Below are 15512 nucleotides of genomic sequence, written 5' to 3' on the forward strand. Positions count from 1 at the left end.
CCCCTGGACGAGATCACCCATTGCTCCATCCTGTGCCCCACTGAGCCCCTGCAGCCATGCGTTCCAGTCCCAGGCTCCAAGTCCCACTCACTGCCCCAGCTAGGCAGCATCCCCAGCCCCAGGCCCAGCTCCAGCCCTGCCCAACTCCCTCCCTTCCTCAATCCACACCCCGCCCCCATCAAACTTACCTGCCACCAGACAGCCATTTGCATGCATGGTTACAAACATGCACATGGCTCCCCATGCCTGACTGCACATGCATATGGCTCCCCCTGCTCTGCTAGCCTGCAGAGTGCTCTTTGCAAAAGTGGAAAATCCATGTGTTTCTCTGTTGAAATGAAAAACCCATGTTTTTCTTGGTCAAAAGGGAAAATCCATGTTTTTTGCGTGGGAAATGGAAAACCTGGGTCCATGGTTATCAAGGAAAATAATGAAAAACAAAACACTTATGCTGGGAAAGTGGGAAGAAATTAAATTAAAAATCCACAGTAAGCTTAGAACCATCTGCTCTGGAATGCAGAGAAGCCAGCAAAGAGTGAATCCTGAAATTTAACACTCAGAAATCAATATATCCTACAGCTGAAGGAGAAGAGGGAGAAAGGGTACTAGTTCATTACCTGATAAAAGGATCATGGAACACCTTTGTAAAATGAAAGAAGTTTGTAGACATGACCAAATTTGGCAAAGTATTGTTGTATACTTTTCAGACCTGCCAGTGCCATAGTTACTATGCTATTTTATGTAATACTTATGTTTAACTTCATAAACTAGGTCTGAACTGGTAAGAGAACATTTGAAAAGAATAAGTCTAATCCAGCACACATGTGACAAAGAAAGAAAAACCTAGAAGTGCAAGATTAATGCACAAAAGATTGTATTTTGGTAATGTGAATTATTAGTCTGACTGATACAAGTGGAATAGATAGGACTATAATAATATAGGGTGAAAAACCAAGTGTTTCCACACAAAGAGACCTTTAGTCAAGTAGTTATCTCATGCATGATTACTAAGAAAGTTGTAAATGGAGGACTGCTACCGAGTGATTTTAAAAGAGGTTTTGCAGGGGAAGAAAGGTCATAATAAGGTAAATAAAAAGAAAATATACTCAAACACACTACACACTTTGCAAAAGGAACATTCATTGAAGCAGGATGGCTTTATGCACTAAGAACCCATCATTTTAATAGAGAAATTTTGTTCAGTGTTCACAGAATCACAGACTCTGTGTTCCTTATATTCTCAAAGAATTCTGCTTCTAGTTAGATTTATATGCATTTGTTTTGATTTTGATGCAAAACTACATTCTTAATTATCCTAGTCATCCTTGTTATGACTAACTAAAGAAGATATCTTACATTTCATTTAATAAGTTAATATCCACAGACTGATGAATGTCCCTTAGTACATGAAATTAGGGTTTCACTTAGTAAAGATCTCATATACAACACAAACATCTGTTCCTTATGTGTGTGTAGCTTTCCAGACATAAACTGTTCTCTGAAGAGTGGATCTACAAGAATAGGCTCTCCCCTCCAGGGCTTCTGTGGAACACCTGGCACTGCAACAGGCTTTCCACTATTCATGCAGGCACCATCCTATTGTGCTGCTACAGAGCAACTAGCTCTGCAAGAAGAACTCATAGTTCCTTTTTATTTGGGCCAGCTCTCCTACAGCTATCTCTTGCATAGTCTGGGTGGACTGCCAGCAGTGAATCTAAATAGAGGGCACAGGGGTGGGGCTCTGGGCATATAAGCAAGCCCTGGCCAGAGTCAAGGCAAGGTAGTTGCCCTACAAGCTGCAAGGGAAGGAGCTTTTGGTTAGGGAAGCTGTAAGTGGAACTGCCTTGGGCTACAGGAGCTTACAGGGACATAATCCTGAGCTGGTGTGTGTGTGGGGGGGGAAGGTTATGGTGCTACTAGAGTAAGGGGAGGTTTTCCCTTTCAAAGGGGCAGGGTGCTGTTTCCCCTTTTGTTAATGTTTGTGTGCCTGGTTGTGGAAAGTTTGTTTGTTATAGCCAGGAGACTTCTCTTGTGGTTATAGTTCATACCAGTAGTTTGGGTTTGTGACTAAAGGGGTGGTTTGAGAGCTCCTAGGAGCACATGATCATCTTGAGCCCTGCTGGAGGCAGGGTCAAGGCAGAGTGAGTGCTGAGCCTGGAGCAGGGCAAAGCATGGGGCCACAGAGCACAGAGCAGGGCAGAGGAGCCCAGTGCCTGAGAAGGGTGGAGACGGGGGCTTGGCACCTGAGAGGGCAAGACTGGAGCGGGTGCCTAGAAGCCAGGTCTAATACAGTGGGCCTGAACCAAAAGGCCCAGACAGAAAAAAAGGGGTGAAGGCTGAGAAGGCTAAAGTCCCAATAGGAGAGTGATGGTACAGTGACACCTGCAAAGTATGCAACATGATATAAGGGCGGACGGGGCCACATAATTAGCCCTTAAGGCCTATAGGTGCCCTGAGACATGGACAGATGGGTGGTCAGAAGGAGCCTGCTGGCTAGTGGATAGAGTAAGGCTTGCTGTAGGACTCTTGAGGCAGCCTACCTTTCAATACAATTATATCAAGGTGTAGTGGGCAAGAAGGAGGGGAGAGTGGGACATAGATTATGGAGCCAGCAGAAGCCCAACATGCTTACAGAAATGTAGTGTAGAAACATTGTTACACCTTCCCATGAATCCAGGACCTTTCTACTTCTAGTCATTTCAAACAGAGGGGAGATGAGACATTATGATTCTGGTACTGTGGATGCATAACCATTAGAATTTCTCCATAATTGCACTTTATCATCATATGTGCAAGAGGAAATATTAAAAAGTCAGCTGCATGAAACATTTTCATGTATTTCTAACTAGGAAAATATTAAAGAAAAATTACATCTATGTCAAATTGGCCCATTAGAAACTGCAGTGTTACTTTTATTTGATGTAGCCCATCAAATAATTTCAAAACTGTGTCAATTAAGCAGAATTTAAAGCCTGTTAGATACATTTAGTAATACTGGATCTCTGCCATGTATCTCAATTAAACAGATTTCCCTTTAAATAGTTCCTAATTAAGTGTCTGGTTTGATACCAGTAAATGCATGGGCTTGTGCTATAGCAAAGATCCCTGTGAGCAAGCCCTCCTGGGATGTGCTTCTAGAGCACAAATGCCATATCTCTGCTTGTCTTCACTCATCATATGCACTGGACTGAGTTGCCATGTGTACTCCCAACTTGTTTCAGGACAGGAAAAAAAACAATTGGGAGGGGCAGGATTTGAAAGGACTGTAGCAGATCACAGAGTAATTTTTTGTGAGTATAAAGAGCTGGGCAGGAGCCCCCAAATATCCTGACAACTCACTCCCAATAGAAAATGAAGTAATACAGACACTGAGAATATCTGCATGTGCCATTAGCATGTAGCAATAAACTCTGGTGCAGTTTGTGCCAGAGTCAGCTGCTCCCAGGGCAGCAGCTTCATGTGCACCCAAGACTGCACCAATTCGAGGTGAGGTGGTCCCAGGTACAAATGAAGACGCTGTGCCTAGGAGTAGCTAACCCAGAGCAAAGGGTCCAGGGGGTCAGCCCTGGGCTCCAGGTTGCGGCATCGGGCAGTGGAGGGGGTGGCTGGGGCACAACAGTGCTGAAAGTGCAGGGCTAGCTTGGCAGGCAGTGCCCACTAGAGCAGAGGTTTTCAGCCTATGGTCTGCAGACCTTGGAGGGTTTACAGACTATGTCTAAGGGGTCCACAAAAGACTCCTATGATCAATCAAAAATATGTGAATACCCAGACTTACAATTCAAAGGAGTCCACACCTCCATTCAATTTTTTTTTAGGCATCTGCAAATGAAAAAAGGTTGAAAACCACTACACCAGAATAATGTCACTTAACCACTGCATAGATTAATATCACTCAGTTCTGGAGACGAAGCTATGAAAAAGGGAAATAGCTTCAGTCACCCAACATCTTCCCACCTGCAACCCCAGAGTTCCTCAAGAAGTAAACAGAAGTCAGGTAAAACAGAGGGTGGGCAAGTTGTACAAATGTGCTCATTTTGAGCTCCATTTGCTGGTAAAGTCCTTTTATTTCAAATGCCCACACATAAGAATTTAGCAAGTGCAGCATGTCCTGGAACAAGGGGCAAGCACAAATACCAGAACACAGATACTAGAAGCGCTATTGCAGGTACAAGGTCCTGCAGGAAGTGGAAGGGATTTACAGCCCTCCCCTCAGGGACCTGTGGCTTCCACTGGTTCCTTGTTGCCACTTGATCCCCAGCCAGGACCCTCTGAGGAAGTCCCAGGCTGGGCTGAGTTTAGCACTCTGCCAGCTGCTTGGTGGCACTACAACCTATGCTTCTTCTGCCCATGACCCCACAAGACCCAGAAGCCCAAAACAAGGTACAGACTCTTAAATATAAGGAAAAAGGACCTTAAGTTTAGAATGGTCATATGTCCTTCTCAAATGTTCTAGTTGCCATGAACACTGAGGAAGTGTTCAGATTTCTAGTGCTTTATCATGGGCATTCCAGCCAAAACTAGCTGGGTCTAGAACTGCCATTATTGAAGTACCCAGCAAAATGGTGGGTGAAGTCATCATGAATGTACTTTTCCAATAAAATACTATCCTAAATTCTGTTATCTTAACACCTCTGTCTCTGCCCAATGTTAAAAGCAAAGACATGTTCCTTATGACTGGGACACCATACATTACCAACCTGTCTCAAAAGGGTCTCATTTTCGGCTGAACACATATAGTCACATGCATCAGTGAAACCCAAAGAATTTAGCATTTTTGGACTGAAGATGGGCCTGAGTTTGACATCTTTTCTCAGGATCAGGAAATAAATATTTTGTGTAAAACCATGACATTCTTCATAAACACATTCTATTGCACCCTGCTCAAGAAGAAGCCACACCTCTGCTATCTGTGGGGGTCTCATGATAAATATCACAGAAGAGGTCTGGGATGCTCAGTAGACTGAAAGTAGATCCCATAGTTGTTGGGTTTTTTTTTCCGAAAGTGTCTCAAATACACTGAAAATCAATGTGATGGAGGCTTCTGATAATGGGGCTTAGATGCTTCCAAAGATTCTATTCTTTGTTCACAACTACAGAATTTACCATTTTACTAAGACACAGATTTTGAAAGGTATGTTAGTGCCTAACTCTTATCTAATTGGTAGTTAGCTGGGGGCGGGTGGGGGGAGCATTCCCTGCCTTTCATTCTATTGGGAATACCGTGTGACCAGAAAATGGTTATAGAAGTATCCCAGATTATCCATGCAATACTTATGTCAAATACAATATTTGTCAAGATCCAACTCATTTAGAACATTGTATAAAATAGCATAAACAAGCCTTCACTATGAAAAACAATCCCTATCTCTTATCTTTTCTAAGGTTTCAGCATTGAACAGAACAGTTAGATTTTCAAGGTTTATTATTATTATTATTGTTGTTGTTGTTGTTATTATTAATCAATTGAATTAAAAGAAATTTCTTTTGAGATTCCAGTGTTTTGGTACATTTACCTTTAAGGCATGACCCAAAGTCAGTTAGCAGGGAGGAAAAGAAGAACTGGTACTCTACCAATCACCAAGGTGCCAATCACTAAGAAATGGTACTCTACTAAAACTTTCCTCATCTTCCCAGCCATGGAGTAGTTAAGGTAGGCTGGCAGAATTGTACTGGGTAATCCTTTGCTTATACAAAACAGCCAGAAGTAGAGAACTTGGCCTTTTTAAATGGTCTTTAATGTCTCTGAGAATTCTGTAACCCATTCACACTAGCTCTTATGAACCCTCTGAGGGGTTACGTATTTTTTCCAGATGCATGTAATGAGAGGTGGGGAAAGGAATCCTTCCCCTTAACGCAGCTACAGCAGCTTCATCAACATGCCTTTTGTGGTTAGCAGCCACTGGAATAGGTGCCATAGGGAGTTCCAAAATCTATGCCAGCATGTACTGCAGGTTCTCAGCAACAATGAGAATAAGGCCTTTAATCTATTTTTACAGCCATACAATCCACATATAAATAGAACATCCATTGTTAAAACATGCCAATTTTCCTTAAAAGCAAAACAACTGTCAGACTTAGAACAAAAAAGTGCCAGATTTTGTTCCAAATCTGTCTGATGTTTTCTATGGAAAATGTTCCCTTCTCATAATATATTACATTTTCATTGACAGGACAATTGTAAATAGTCTAAACCCTATCCCTTCAAAGACCCACACAGGAGTTTTGCCTCAGCTGGTCAGGATTTGGCTCTATTGTATGGCAGAAATACTGCCGATCACCAAGGTGATTTCAGAAAAAAAGAGTTTTATTGTGAAACGTATCTAATAATGCAAGTAAGGCACATACATCACTGAGACACAGTTCCTTTGGGATTATTTTGTATGCTTCCATTTCTTGAACTATTTCCCTTTACTGGGTTCTAAAATAACATAGTATTTACTGATTGAGAGCATTTTAATGTCATCAGCAGCTACAATGTACTTGAGAATCAGCATGACTGATTTATTTGAACCATCTCCACCGACAGTCATGCATTATACAGTGACACTGAAAGTTATCAAAAGGGTTAATCAGAGAGATGTATTTTCTTTAAATCAACTTAATATACTTTTTTTCTGAATGCAGCTAACCCTAGGAATAACCATAACCTATAGTTCCTTTAAACAATTTCAAATAAATCTTAGCATCTGTCATGTATAAATTTTACTTATCTTTGCTAGTATGATTGCCCTGGTCTCTACACAGTTTTTAGATGCCACTCACAGTAACTGATGCATGTCACACAAGTACCACACACACAAGCCAAAAGGGAAGAGAGAGAAACAAAATGTGTTTTTTGTACAACTTCTATAGGACAATTCTGTTTCCAGTGCTCTTCTTGGAATATAGGGTCAGAATACTAAGGAAGTTATCTCTGTTCCCCAGAGGTGGGAGGAGAGGTGTGTATGGGAGATGGGGAGGGAGTCTAATGATTTCTGCCAGTGCCTCTTTGAGTCTGTCAACCCCAGCTGAATCTCAGTCTCCACAGTCCATTCAGTATTTATCTTCTGGACCTCCACATCTGAGTTTCTCAATTAGGCTAAGTACAGGCAGTCAGAAAGCCTGAAGCTGAATCTATTAAACCTTCACAGGTTAGTCTAAGCTCCATAGATAGAACCAATAAGCAAGTGAACAGACATTCACTTTGATTCCGGAAATTCAGGTACATGCTTGCAGTGACCCAGGCCAGAAGCTGAAGAGTGCTAGATCACGCCTTCCTGCTCAGCTGAAGCAGAAAACTTGGGCCAAGTCTAGCCCACCGGGTGGGCCATTGTAGAGGAGGTGCAAAGTATTCTGGGATGCTGGGGGGCACTGAGTTATCTTGAATCTGGAAGGCATTTGGGACAGAAGTTCAATAAGCTGCCCAGTGTCATAGCAGCGAAATTTGGCACCTGGGGCAAAGCCCACAGCAGCAGCCTGCCCTCACCCTGCATACAGATCTGCAGGGCACATGCTTCCCCCTGCTTGCCCAGGAGTGCATGCAGTGCCGGGAGCCACCCTTCCCTTGACCCCACAGCCCCCCAAATGAGCTGCTCGCAGCTTCATCCTGCATCCCACCTCAGCTGGGCAGTGCTTGTTTGTGCCCCTTAGCTTTGGCACCCAGGGCAGTTGCCCCACTTGCCCCTCTCCCCACCCTTGGTATGACACTGAAACCACCTTAACCTAAATCAGTGAAGTCTAATACTACAGCCATCCAGGTTTATCTTAAACTGGTTTTGGCCATTTTGAAAGCAGTTTATGTGCACTGGACTTCTGTTGTGTTACAGATTTAAACCAGTTTCCAATCACTTATACCGGTTTATGTATAATTTCTGTCCCTAGCTCCCATGGCAAAATGACCAGATATAGATACTTTCCCACTGAGAGCAGGACTGACTGAAATCAAATATATTTCACATTAAGTCATCAAACCACTAGAAGATGGTATCAATTTTTGTTCACTACTGAGTTGGTTCAACTTGAACCTGCAGGAGTAAATGTTGCAAACCTGGGTGTTTTTACACATGCCCCAGGTGTGAGGGAGGGGCACTTTAATTAAAGCAGCTCCAGGATCTGCTGTGCCTGCAGTGTCTCATATATCAATGTCCCCATGCTTCAAAATGGCAGCTTTACCTAAAGTTCATCAAATGAGCAAACTCTGTTCCCCTGTTACATTTAAAAAAAAGCATCAAGACAAAAACTCAACATGCACCCCTTTCTTTCTGTATCTACTTTGTAGGTGTGCTGCATTTACCATGCAGCCCAAGATGGAGAAGCAAAACCATATGCTCTGTTACCATTGCAAAACTCATAACACTTGTCCAAAAAAAAAGTGATTTGTTAACTGATACTAACATCTAGCACAATCCTCCCAAGTTGCTTCATTTACGCTAATTACATTTACACACAGTGGGTGCATCTACACATGCGCTTTACTGTGGAGTTGACTAATTAGTTCTACAGCAAAGCATCACAGTCTACATGTGTGCCAGTATTATGGCACAGTAAATTAACTAATTCCATCACATTTATTATACGTGATCACATGCTTGTATAGATTGTGACAGGAGCTGGCTGGGGCATGAGGGTGCTAAAGTGCAGATGCTGCCTGCCACCTAGCCCCACACTGTAGCATCTTCATATCCCAGCCAGCCACCAGGAGCCAAAAGCTGACCCCCTGCGACATCTGCCAGCCTGAGGCTGCTCTGCCCTGGCTCACAGTGCTGCAGTACCATATGCATAAGCAGACACTGCACCCAGAAGCAGCTGACTCTGGAGCAAACTACACCAGAGTTTTTCATGGCATATTAACTGCATGTGTAGATGCATACAGTATGAGGAAAACACTTGGGTAAATGAATGCATCTTTCTACAGGTCCAGCCAAGTTTTAAACTGATGTTCTCCATTATTTATGGGGGGGAAAATACAGAGCGGAGGGGGCAGGGGGAGTAGTGCAGCATCTGCAGTCTGCATGAAAGCAGGAAACCATTTGGAATGATTTAATAAAACTTTCAGTCAAAGCCTTCTGCTTTTACACGTATAGATGTATCGGTTTTAGTGTCTTCAGATCCATGGCTTCACATTTTCAGAGTAAATGGGCTGTTATCAGGCACTATTTTATCTAGCGGAGACAAATGTTGCCAAGCAACTATGCTGCACCATCCTGTTACTATTATTTGTTTCCTCTGTATGCTTCCCTGGGGAAAGCAGCACACTCCACATTGTACAAACAAAATCACACTATTATCTTCAAAGCATATAAAAGATACCAAAGTGAAATACAAATCAAAGGATGACCTTTAAGGACTATCATCTTCAATACAGTAATTAATTTTATCTGTGACACACAAATAAAGTAACTAACAGTGTTTTGCAAAAAAATTACCAGAAATCATTTTTGAGTATATTCAGCCTTGTTTCACTTTCTGAAGCTGTACATAAGGGACAGAAACAACACCGATAGTTAGTGACTCTGTTTCTGTGCTTTGAAGTTTCTGTGCTTATGTGCTTTGTCTGCTGTAAAGTGTTACAATAAGTATTTTGATATTAGCTGCTGATAGCACCTTGGTGCTAGCAGTTCTTGATTAAACCTATCATATGATACCAAATTTGTTCTATGAAACCAATGCTGAGGAAGAAAAAGAAACGTCATTAGGATTTACATTTTTAGGCACAATCAAAGCAGATTAGAAACTTCTGGTATGGAAAATGAAACTTCAAATATAAAATTAACAGGTAAATCTAGTAAGATGCTGGCTCTGTTCTATCACTCTGAGAAGTATTTTATTCCAGGGGTAATGTCCTTGTTTAATTTAGAAAGGACTATACACTATTATTCAGTGTGAAAAGACTGCAAGAACAGGACTTTTACTGACTACCCAGGGAAAGTAGCAAAGGGAACTCTGACAAATTGAATCTGGGTTTCAACTTCAAATATGCATTAAGGAGACAGATTAAGCAGCTTTGCTCACTTAAATCTTTAATTATATAAACCAAATTGCTTAATGCCATTTATTCTATCTATTCCTAAAAAGGAGGATCATAGACAAACTTACGGAAAAAATACTAGCTCAGATATGCCTGCACACATATTTAAAAAGTATTTCCTGTTTAGACTTCTAAAATTAGTATCAACTCTCTCATTCTCAAGTTACATCATCACATTCTGTATGCTTTCCTCCAAGAAAATAGGGCTTTGTGTTTTCATCCCAGATGTGCTAAATTAAGAGAGAAGGAGGCTCACAAAAGGATGCATCTCAGGTCTTATCTCCTTGCCAGTTTTATTAAGGAAAATGTGTATATATTTTTAATACATATTTGTTACTTAATGTGTGTTGTTCACATCATGCATATTCACAGCTTAATTTATTATATTAGGAAATACGTATATTTTAATTTACAACAAATTACTGAACACAGTAACTCTATTTCTGCTTCACTCCCAAACAAAGTACACTCCCAGTACATTCCCAAGGTAAAAAAGTAGCACACTACCCGGTCCCAAGTAAAACAGCTGAACTATGAACCTTTACATTGTTAGCATGAATAAGATTTTGAAATGTGATAATTATAATGTGAAAAATAGCTCAAAGTTCAGGCCTTGGAATGGAATAACTGCATGAATAAATACAGACTGGGGAACGACTGTCTAGGCGGAAGTACTTCAGAGAAGTACCTGGAGGTTACAAGGGACTGTAAGCTGAATAAGCCAACAGTGTGTTATTGTTGGGAAAAAAAACACCCAACAGCATACTAGGTCATATTAACAGGACTGCCACTTGCAAATAAAGGAAAGTGTTTCAGCATTGGTGAGGCCTTGCCTAGAGCACTTAGTCCAATTTTGGGACCCACATTTCAAGAAGAGTGTAGATAGATTGGAAAGATTTCAGTACAGCATGACAAAAATGATTATGGACCTAAGAAGCAAAACTTATCAGGAGGGATCCTGGTTTTCTCTGATAAAAAAAATTATCCCCAATTTTTGGATTGGAAGAAGTAACCCCAAATCCATATATATTAGTGGTGTATCATTTTACTCATGGAAAATATGGATTTGGGGTTACTTTTTTATATCTGAAAATTGGGCATTTTTTTTTTAATCTGAGAAAACCAGGATCCCTGCTTATGAGGAATGGCTGAAAGAACTATTTAGTCTGAAGAAGAGCAAACTGAGGCAGGATTTGATAACAATCTTCAAATACCTGAAGGGGGGGATGGAAATGTTCTTTTCTCTCTCTGGCAGTTAGGGGCAGGACTAGGAGCAATGCCCTGAAGTTGTAGCAGGGGAAATTGAGGTTGGAGATCAGGAAGAACTCGCTGACTATGAGGGTGATTATGCATTGGAATGAATGGAAAGAGAAACTATGTAATCTTCATCCCTGGAAGATTTCAAGAGCAGGAGGGACAGACACTTGGCTGGATAATGTAATCAGGTTGATTCTGCCTGGACCAGAGGGCTGGACTAGATGACCTCATAAACTCCCTTCCAGCCCTACTTTCCTATGATCCTATAGAAAGGTTCCATTCTCAGCCTGTTCTCACTCACGTTCTGTTGTAAAGGGAAGTGAGGTATTGCTATTATACGCTCTTTGAAACTCTCTGGGAGAGCTAATCATGTTCTCATTCTATTGCACTGGACTCACTCTTAATCTAAGGAAAATAGAGAGTGTGCTCTGAGCTGACAAGATTCTTGGCCTCTCGTGTTTCACTTTATATTCCTGACTAACAGGTGGTAGATAGTAGAAGCAGCAGAAGATTTTTTCCCCCTTTGGCCCAATAGCCTGACAGTTAGGGCAACTACCTAGAGAGCAAGAGACCCAGGTTCTAGTGCCCTCTTTGCTCGCACTAAATCTTGCACTTCCCAATGAAGTGTTCTGGAGCCTGGGCCAGGCTTTACCCTACCCCCTCTTGAAGCTAGCCCAATGAGCAGCCAAGAGAGGGAGATAGGTAGGATCAGGGAAAAGATCATCACCCAGAGAGTGTGTGGCTCATGGAGATGGCAGTTACCTTGGAAGTGAGAAGACACTACTTAGCATAGGTCCCTGCTTCCAATGGGACATAAACTTTTCAGTGCCGTTTAACTGTTTTTATCCATTCATAAGCCATGTTAGAGTGCAGTGGGCCAGCTTCAGGAAAAAGGTTGGAGATGGGGCTGACAATGTTGGTCTGGTGGTTAGATCTTATTGCTGAGAAGCAGGAGATGCAAATCTAAACACCTTCAGGGAGAACAGGATCTAAAACTCTTGTTCACCGCGTAAGCGCCCTAACCACTATGCAATTGGGTAAAAGATAGTATGGTCCTCACCCGCCTTGAGGTATGAGTGCAGGGTGGTTCTATTCTGTGACAGAGGGAAACAGAATCCCAAACCATTAGCAAGTCCTAAAAACCAGTTACATCCACACTATTTAGGCATATAAAATAAAATAGGATGAATCCCTTATGTTCACAAGGAGTTTATTACAGGATTGGCGTCTGAATGGCTATCTGCACATTAGGTCAATGGTCCTTGTCAGCAGTTAATTGGCACTGATCATTCAGTTATGTACAGCAGTATATTAATTAAGCCAATCACTGAAACATCTTGTAGGAAGTGTCAAGGTTCACAAAACTGTCAGAAGAGTACTGAGGTAACAAGCAAAACAAAATAACAATGTATTTCCTTCACCTTAAAGAAATATTCAGATCTCAAAATAATCAGGATCTGAGGAAAGGAGATAACATGTTATCAATTTTACAGTTATTTTTTCAAAGAAAAATGGTTATGATTCTTGCTTACATTTCTGCAGCTGAAAAAAAAATTCAAAAATCATAACAGTCAAGTGTCTGATCCCTGCACTACCTTTAATGGCTGTGATCCCTAGAACTAAAATGAAAGTAATCAAGTCAGGAGTTCAATAGAAATGCTTAAAATTATCAGAAGTCTTGCAATATTTAGTCTTTTCCTTCAGTTCTAATATATAGTCCTAATGGTTGTGGTGAAAAGCTTGAACATATGACCAATAATGGCTGAAAAGAGAGAAGACAAATAATAGACTGCAAACCCCATCATTTTTAAGATCATGATTTTAGAAGGAGGAAAGAAAGCTGGCAATTCTAGACCTATATACAAATAATAAATACAGATAACAATATTTAGCTCCTTAAATCACTTATTACCCACAAATCTTTAGGCAGACAAGGTTTTTTGGGTGATGTGGGTAATAAATCACTTATTACCTACAAATCTTTAAGCATTTTAAAAGGCTGTGCAATCATTACCACCCACATTTTGCAGACGAACAAGCAGAGGCTCAGAATAGTTAAGACAGTTTCAAAGTTTTCATTCATTTGAGCATCTCCACATTTTGTTATTCAAACTGAGAATCCCTAGGCTGGAGGTACACGGTTCTGAACATCAGGAGCTCCCACTGAAGTCCCTAGAATCTCCTGTATATATGAAGGGAGAGAGAAAGATGCCAGTTAAATGTTCTTCACAATAGGGCTTTACTGCCTACATTCCCCCAAAAGAGCTTTATTTTTTTTATTCTGAGAGTTAGGATTCAAGGTGTACCTCTTCAGAAGAAGGGTTTGTATTTTCTGGGGTATGGGCTGATTAGACATCACAAGCTATCTGTTTTGGGAAATGCCAGTGTTATTTATATCACTTCACTTTTAAAATGATGTTTTATGCATGTGCACCTATTAATACATATATCTACTATTCTGGAGCACTTACACTAAGTTAGTGAATACCAACCTTAACAGTGCCATGGGAACCATTACTGGATGCTTTATGCCAACCCCAGTTGAATGCTTACCAGTCCTCTCAGGGATTCCCCCCTGGCATCTGGAGACAAGTTACTACCTTGGCCCTAGGCCTCAAAGTCCAAGATCCAGACCATTCTTGGCACTCCAGACTAGTAGCCGCAAGCCAGAAAACCAACTACCACCTGAAGTCTCAGAACCCATTTTCCACTCAAACCAATAAACTCCATTCTCCACTCAAACCAATAAGCTCCTTGAATCTGCAGATGGCATGTCACCTATAGCATGTACCTCCCATCAGTGAAGCATGAAATATGCGGCACAAGAACTGCAGCTAAAGAACTTCATCCCCAACACCAGCTTCCACTCCTCAGGAGGGCAGCTGCCCCGTAGGGCGTTGGCTGCTCTTAACCCTCTCAGAATGGGAGTTGGACAATTTAAGGCAAGCATGTCCCAATGATGTTGGGAGCCTCCCAGTGATGCTGGCTGCAGCTGTGGTGCTCAAGCTCAGATGGCTGACCACATCATCTACAAATTTTGGCCCTCCTTCAGACACCCAGGGTTGTATTGACATTGACCATTCTACCTATTGCATGACACTTGCTTCATCATCATCATCATTTATTCTACATCTCCCCTACTAATGTCCTGAGCCTGTTGAAGTCAGCATTTTTGAAGTCCAGGACTTCAATCCTGCTAGTTGATTTGTCAACCTTGCGGAGGATGGTGAGCCTGATAATTTCATGGTCGTTGTTGCCCAGGCTACCCTCAATATTCAAGCCACACACCAGATCATCTCCTTCGGCCAAGACCAAGTCTAGGAGAGCAGTACCTCTGGTTGGCCCTTGCACTTCCTGGGTCAGAAAGAGCTCCTCGATTACAGTTAAGAAGCTACGTGACTGATCCAACCTAGCCGAGTATTCCTCCCAATCTATGTCCGGGTAATTAAAGTTGCCCATGACAACCAAGTCCCTTGCACGCGTGGCCTCTCTCAGTTCTTGAAAGAACTCCAGATCAAGCTCCTCCACTTGGTTTGTGGCTTGTAGTAAACACCCACAGCTAGGTCTCTCTCACCTCGCCCTCTCCCCGAAGCTTGACCCAAAGGGTTTCAAGCTACTTATCTTTGGAGCCAATGTCAGCCTCCAGAGAGGTGTAGTGCTCCCTCCCACCTTTTCTCCTTGCTCAGTCCTTATTGTGCAGGGTGTAGCCCTTTACAGCTATGCTCCAATCATGCAAGGAGTCCCACCAGGTCTCTGTGATCAATCCCTACCAGGCCATATTGCCCACTAGAGAGCAGAATGTCTAGTTCCTCCTGCTTGTTCCCCATGCTCCTGGCATTGGACTACAGGCAGCTGAGGCCCCCAACTAACAACCTCAATTTCCTGAGACACTGTGCTCATTCCAGTGTCCAACCATTCCATTAACATTTTCAAACAGAGTTCTCTTAGCATCCTTCACATAGGAGCTTTCCTGTGTGCCAGTCCCCCAGGCACGCTCCACTTTGCTGTCCCCCACCAAAGTCAGTTTAAAGCCCTGTCCAGTAGATCAGCCATCCTGGCTGAGAACAGGGAGTTACCTCTCCACATGAGGTGGATGCTGTCTCATCCCAGAAGTCCTCTCTCTATAGGCCTCAACTATATTTTATTTACCTCCACTTAAATTTGTTAGTTCAGGTTTATATTTTGGACTATTTTAAATGAACCCATTGTGTAATTCTGTCACTTTTTTCCCTACTAGCATGTAGACACA

General features: G+C 42.0%; 1 protein-coding gene across 1 annotated transcript in view; it reads right to left on the reverse strand.

The window, feature by feature from the left end:
• FGF14 (fibroblast growth factor 14) overlaps nt 1-15512 on the reverse strand; it is an 828657-nt gene that overhangs the window by 621964 nt on the left and 191181 nt on the right. The window lies entirely within an intron of this gene.

Source organism: Gavialis gangeticus, unplaced genomic scaffold (genome assembly GCF_001723915.1).
Source record: "Gavialis gangeticus isolate Ggan-Ray unplaced genomic scaffold, GavGan_comp1, whole genome shotgun sequence".
Taxonomy (NCBI): domain Eukaryota; kingdom Metazoa; phylum Chordata; order Crocodylia; family Gavialidae; genus Gavialis; species Gavialis gangeticus.